The 7,074-nt window shown below is 42.7% G+C and overlaps 1 protein-coding gene across 1 annotated transcript in view; it reads left to right on the top strand.

The window, feature by feature from the left end:
• EPSTI1 (epithelial stromal interaction 1) overlaps positions 1 to 7,074 on the top strand; it is a 103,462-nt gene that overhangs the window by 66,734 nt on the left and 29,654 nt on the right. The gene's annotated exons all lie outside the window — the stretch shown is intronic.

The raw sequence follows: 7,074 nt of genomic DNA, 5'->3' as shown, positions 1-7,074 counted from the left end.
GCTTTCCCTATATAGGCTCCCAGGGAAAGTCAGTGAGTCAATACATATTCCATCTGGCTTAGCTCTACTCCATCTGGATCTGATCCTGCCTAGAGCATGGGGCTGCAGCAATAGCCAGTTCCAGTTATCTCACTGTAATTGGGTTTTGCTTCCACTGGTAGATTGCTCATTGCTGATAGATTTCCTGTTGCCTGAGACTAACCCAATAAAGCTTGTAAAAGAACTAGACTAAGCATGTTTTTACTGTGGTGCAAAGCAGGAAAAAGCATACATGCATTTGTTAGTATGCTAAGGACCAGTAGCATAGCTTGTGGGGGAGGTAGCTGGAACACCAGAAACAGGTGCCAGTTTTGGTGGGGGGAGGTGTGCTGCTGGCCTGGCTGCCACTGCTGGAAGCCCAGCTACAGTTTCCGTCTCATGTACCACTGCTCTTATGGCTTCAAACAGTCCTTACCAGAGGTATAACTGGGCCATCTAGAATGATATTCAAATGAAAATATGATTGCAGAAAACAGTAGGTCCCATTACACAGTGAAGGCTAATTATAAAATGTTCATGCATAATGGTTCACTTGGAGGAACATGTAGCAATTGAACCATTCTTACATAGACTGCTAGATTCTTCTCAGCGGATGACAGGACAAGGAGCACTTGCAGCAAAGGAGGTGTAAGTTTGAATTAGGAAAAATTTTCTCACTAGGAGGGTAGTGAAGCACTGGAACAAGTAACCTAAGACAGATGGTGGCATCTCCATCCTTGGAGGTTTTTAAGGCCTGGCTTGACAAAGCCCTGGCTGGAATGATCTATTTGGAGATGATTCTGCTTTGAACAGGGGGTTGGACTAGATGACCTCCTGAGGTCTCTTCCAATCCTAATTTTCTATTATTCTATGATTCTGTCACTGATTGGCTTGCAGTACTTATAAACTGGTTCTGAGAGATGTTCACATATAGAGTGTCCTAGTGTTCTAGGTAGAATAGCCAACTTTAGATATTAAAGTGCTGTAGCTTTGACACCAGGGGGTAGGAGTGAGTACCCAGCCTAACATGCCTTGCAGTGGGTGAGTTGGGAGTGGGGGAATGCTTGTATTCATGCTGGGGGTTGGAGGGGGGGGTGACATATGGCTGAGGTCATTTTTACATTTCCACTTTTCCTTCTCTCCTAAGTATGAGTTCAGTGCATTTTAATAGCTTGTACTTGACCAAGGTCTGCAGTGTGCTTGGTCAGTGGCAGCGTGCAGTCAGTATACTTGGACTGATACTTTTGGGTTCCCAGGGCCTGAAGGGCATCATGGAAGGCCACAGTCAAGTAAGGAGTGAGGACACAGCTGATTGATAGAAAAATAGCTTTTATTGAACAAGCAGTGCAATGGAGGTCATTGATCAAAAGTGCTAACAAAAGAAAATAAAAGGAAGGGGGAGGCACTAGAGTTCTGGCTCTGTGCCAGAGCAGCCAGTGCAGTAGTAAGGCGGGTGAGGAGCAAGGTAGTGTGGGGTGCTTGCAAGACTGACAAGGCCCAGTTCATGGAACATTTGGTACCTACACACAACACTGATCCGCTGGACTATCAAATGGTTCAAAAGAATACTTTATTATCAAAGTAGACTATTGAATTATTCCAGGCTGCTTTAATATGGTTTAAAAGTCTTATATTCTATCCATTGTATCTATATCATAATTAAACTGGTCTAAATGGTGAGGGATTTTAATGATTGTTCTATTGGACTGGAAAAGAAACTGTAGGATGACTAGGACAAGCATTGTAAACTGGCAGTGGATAGCCAAGTAAGCTGACATTCCCCTGCTCTTCCTCCTCAATCACTACTTACTGTCTTGTTACCCTTCTGTTGCCTCATGTCTGGGATTTGTATGCTATCTTATCTGGTCAAGGGTTGTGTATTCCTGATTTGTTTGGAAGGCATCTAGCACACCTCTGGGCATTGTTAAAGTAATGCTGCATTTCTGCAGATCCCATAGCTTGAGAAAACAATAAGTTGGAAGCTGTTTTATTTCCATTCTTGGGTAAGGAGAAATGAATGACTTTATAAAACAAAGGTTAGTAATATTGAAAATTGAAGGGAGAAAGAAATAGATTTATGATGGATGTGAAGGTATTGTGCTTTAAAAAGTGCAGAACAAACACACTGGCATGTTTTTTAAAAAATAGTTATTGGTATCTCAATCTCCATTGATTAAAGCAACAAAATTAACTGCTACTAGTTTTATTGGGAAGCGGTAATGAAAACTGCAATAAGCTTTTTTTTAAGAGACTAATATTTTAACTTTGCTCTGCAAAACTCTGTTTGCCCATGGAGAATTTTTATTGTACTGATAGGCAGAAGAGCTCTTTTTAAATCATCATTATAAAGGGCAGGTAGGAAAACTGTGTATGCCTGGGCTGAAAATTTAACAATGGTTTTTCAAGGCTAATTTACAACCAGCAAGGAGCCCAATTCCACATCCTTTACTCCAGTACTTAAGGATTCATTCTTCACGTAATACTCTTTTTTAGGATTGGGTCCTGTCTTTTTAGCTCTTTGTAGCAAGGAATGTCTTTGTACATTACTATGCTAATCTTTAATGATCTAACGTAATGATGTACCATATTTCATAGTTTCATAGTTGGTAGGGTCAGAAGGGACCTAAGCAGATCATCAAGTCCAACCCCCTGCCATGGGAAAGGATGCTGGGGGCAAATTACAAGTTTATAGACGGCCACCAGATCCCCTCTCAGCTTTCTTTTGTAGAGGCTGAACAGGTTCAGGTCCTGTAGCCTCTCCTCATAGGGCCTGCCCTGCTGCCCCCTGATCATGCGAGTGGCCCTCCTCTAGACCCTCTCCATGTTGTCCACATCTCTCCTGAAGTGCAGTGCCCAGAACTGGATACAGTACTCCAGCTGCGGCCTGACCAATGTCACATAGAGGGGGAGGGTCACCTCCTTGAATTTACTTGACTATAAGATGAACCCCCAATAATTAGATTTTATGTATGGAAAATGTATATATCTGTTATAATTTTACAGCTATAGAATTTAATTATTTGAAGTTTGTCTTGAATTTGTTCCCCGCCTACTACTACAGCAGGGAAAAGACATCTGGGTGGTCAGGTAGCCCCCTTTCCCTCTGTCTTCCTCCCTCCCTCCATCCCTCCCTCCTTCTCTCCCTCTCTCCACTTCCTTACCTTTGCAACCCCTTCCCCATCCCCTCCTTGCTGTCAGACCCTGCTGTCCCCAAGCACATAGAATTGAGGGGCAAATTTGAAAACACTGACCTTGAAATTAAACACAACTAGTAATTTGCATATAGTACCGATTGACTTAGTTCATCCAGAATTGATACGTTACCTTTTTTTTGACACTGCTGCCAATTTTAGCACAGCTACTCCATAAACACACTTTTAAGCAGCACTTTGGTAATTACTTATATATAGTACAAACATTTTTTTTTTTTGCAAAATATATGCAACCTAAACCTTTGCCATCCTGTCTTATGACCAACACAGTTCACTTGACTGTCTATAGCACGTCTACAGTTGACTGTCATCATCCCCACTACAATAAATGCAACCATGCACCCACACTCCAACGTGCCCTTTGCCATCTCCTTCTTTAACTGTTACAATCACACAAACTGCTTCCACATCTGCCTTCCCCCTCGCACTCCTCCTCCTCTAACCCCTCTGTCTCTCTCCCCAGCCTTTTCATGGCTCCACCCCAAGTCCCCATTTTCCTCATGGTCTTCTTTCTCCTCATTGTTTTCTTCCTCTCTGTCATCATCAGTCTCCTTTTCCTCGTTGTCATCTTCTCCAGAGGTCTGTACCATTCTTTTCTTTTCCATGTGTCTTCCTCCATCTTCTTCTTGTCTTCTCGGTCTATCTTCCTGCACAACAGCTGTGCTCACTTGCTTCCATTTTGATGCAGTCCTCGACTAGGAGGTTCATGTGTATTTGTACATGGGGAGGTTTCTGGTAACCCCAAACAATGCAGGACTCTGCAAAGACTGGAGACCCAGAAAGTAAAATTGAGGTGGGGGGGCAGAAACCATTATTAGGACATTTGGGTTTGGCATTTCTCTCTGCTTGAACAATAAAAATAAAGTAGTCCTGTTAACTTTTGCTTCCCCCAATTTTTTTTCACTTCTAATAATCTAACATGCTATTGGTTGCATATGTAAGGAAATGATCCTTTTATTAATGCAGGCTGTTTTTTTTTTTTTTTTTTTTTAATTTCAGACTGTTCCTCTTAAAGATAATATAATAAACAGAATGGGTTTCCCATAAGTGGGAATGTGCAGTTTGTGGAGGCTCAAAGCTTTTTAAGGTGCCGCAAAATATACATGGAGGCTGTGATTCCATTCACAGTGCTGCATATTTGAAGCACAGTGCCAAAATTAGATACCAGGAAATCCTGGTATCTAAAATCCCTGTGCCAGAAAAAAAGTGTGGCGGTGCACATGGCTGCAGCATGTGCTGCCCAACACTGGAGCCTGACTGGCCCGAACCATGCTTTGGCTGCTGGCCAGGCTCCACATGCCCAGCTAGCCACTGCTGGAACCCCAGGAGGCCCCCAGGACCCCAAGTAAGGGGTCAGCCTCTCCTACCCCATTTGGTGCAATTTGGTGAGCACCAGAGTGCATGTGCAGAGGCATACCTGGGGATAGCTAGCAGTGGCACAAATATGGGTGCATCTACATGAGATGCTATGGCACAGTAGTATTGCTGGGCACTAACCATGTGGTCATGATACCATGTAGTAGTAATGAGCTACTGTGCAGTAGCATTGGGCAAAAACTGTGTGGTGACCATACTGTGAAGTAATGCCAGTTACTACACAGTCATTTAGTACTATGCATCTGCAAATACTAAATGACCATGCAGTAACAACTGTGCAGTCCACCACACATCTAGATATAGCCGCTGAGTAGAAAACTTGGTGCTAACACCACCCATGATGCTGCTTTTGTGCTTCCTGGCCTCTCTTTCCTTTCTGTTAGATTACGATCTTCTTATTTACAGTTAAGGTAATTTCCAGTTTTGAAATGACTACATATAGAATGCAATGTGATGTCAGAAAGTAAGCTCGTCAAAGTACTACAGGCAACCCCCGCTTCGCGCTCTTAATTTGTTCCTGAAAAACTGAGTGTTAAGTGAAACGAGCGTTAAGCGAAACCAAAAGTATTTGATGACCCAAGATGGTGACCATGAGTGTTATAATGAAACTCGCTGAGCGCTAAGTGAAATCAGGTATCAATTTCAAATGAGCGTTATAGCGAAATAGCGCTAAATGAAACAGCGTTAAGTGGGGGTTGCCTGTTTAGGGAACGACACCATTTAAAGGTAAGATATAGGAAGAGAAAGAAGTATCTAGCAGGAACTGTTAAAATTGGCAGGATTTGGCAGGAAGAACTTCTTCCTGTTATAAGTACTCCTTCAATAGGGACTGGGTCCATCCATAACCAAACTGTTGGGTGGAACAATTAACATGCAGCTGCCAGCCCCACCCCTGACAGGCCACCAAATGCTACAACTGCCTCTCATCTTGATTCCCCTATTCTAATCAGTTGTGTTGAGTCCCACAAAATAGACAACAATAATCTTAAAATGTGTCCATTTTATTTTAGCTCAGACTCATGAAAACTTGAAAGATGTCAAATTTGCATTTGAATTTCTGTGTGTTCAAGCTGAGAGTTGCATTTTGAATTTTTAGTGTGCTGATCTGAGAGCGTGTGTGTGTGTGTGTGTGTGTGTGTGTGTGTGTGTGTGTGATGGACAGAGAGAGGGAAGGAGAGAGATTTCTTCCACATATGCCCTCCTTTTAATCTATATGAGAGCAGACTGTGCGCCAAATATTTCTTTATGGAGCTATAATCTTCCAGGGCATATCCCCAAAAAAACATATCTAGTTCAATTTGTTTTAAAAAAAAGATTTCTCAATTCCTCTAGACATACACATGAAAAATACAAAATAATTTAGTTCAGTAGAAGGTTAAGCTTAAAAGGTCCCCAAACACACAAATTCTCACCACACAACCAGGTTTTCATGCAATAATTTATTTTCATAGCATTTTAGGTCAGAAAGGGCCATTACATCATGTAGTCTGGCCACACATATATCACAGATGCTTAAATTTCACCCAGTTATCCCTGTGTTGATCCCAGTAACTTTGTTATGCCTAGAGAATGTGGGACCGTCCCCTCTTGGCCTGTACATGGAGGACTGAACTGGGGGTGTTCAGAGCTGAAAAGCATGAAGTTTACATTTTACTCTGTAGGCACGGTCTGCAACAATTTATATTTTCTACAGGCTGGTCCATAGAATAACTTGTAAGCCACCCTTACAAGTGGGTTATACATTTTCTAGCATAGTGTCTATTCTTGATTTGAAGTCACCAATGTGACAACCCCACAATTAGTAGTTAGTTCCACTGGTCTGTTTCACCTCCACTGTCAAAAATTCATGCCTAATTTCTGATTTGTCTGGCTTTAGCTTGCAGCCATTGGTTCTCTTCACACCTTTCTCTGATAAATTAAAGCACCCTTTAGTGTTGGGTATTTTCTTTCTGGATTTAGTTCAGCACTGTAATCAAGTCCTCCCTCAATCATCTTTTTGGCAAGCTAAACAGATTGAGTTTCCTAAGTTTCTTGCTGTAAGGCACTTTCTCAAATCATGCCTCTTCATTTTTCTTTTTTGTGCTTTCACCGATGTATTCATATCCTTCTTAAAAAGGCAGTCACCCAAACTGGAGGCAATATTCCAGCATTGCTCTTACCCAGAGGAGGATTCAGAGGGGGTGCAGTGGTACAGCTGTCCCCACCACCCCGCTTTTGAATTGGAATGCACTACAGGAGCCTCTAAAATTTTTTAAGCCACTAAAGCAGGTGAACTCTCCCTCCCCACTCCTCCTTTGCCTGTTTCTGCTGCTTTCCCCACTGTCCTGGGGACAAGGGAAGCTCCAGAACTACTCTTCCCACCCCAGCAAGGGGCTGGGCTCAACCAGGTACAGTGGCAACAGTGCAGTGGGAGAATAGTTTTCCCCTCCCTGCCCACTTCCCTGGGAGCAGGCATGGGGAAGGGGAA

This window comes from Alligator sinensis, unplaced genomic scaffold (assembly GCF_000455745.1).
Source record: "Alligator sinensis unplaced genomic scaffold, ASM45574v1 scaffold59_1, whole genome shotgun sequence".
Taxonomy (NCBI): Eukaryota; Metazoa; Chordata; order Crocodylia; family Alligatoridae; genus Alligator; species Alligator sinensis.
This window is presented reverse-complemented; position numbering and strand designations above follow the sequence as displayed.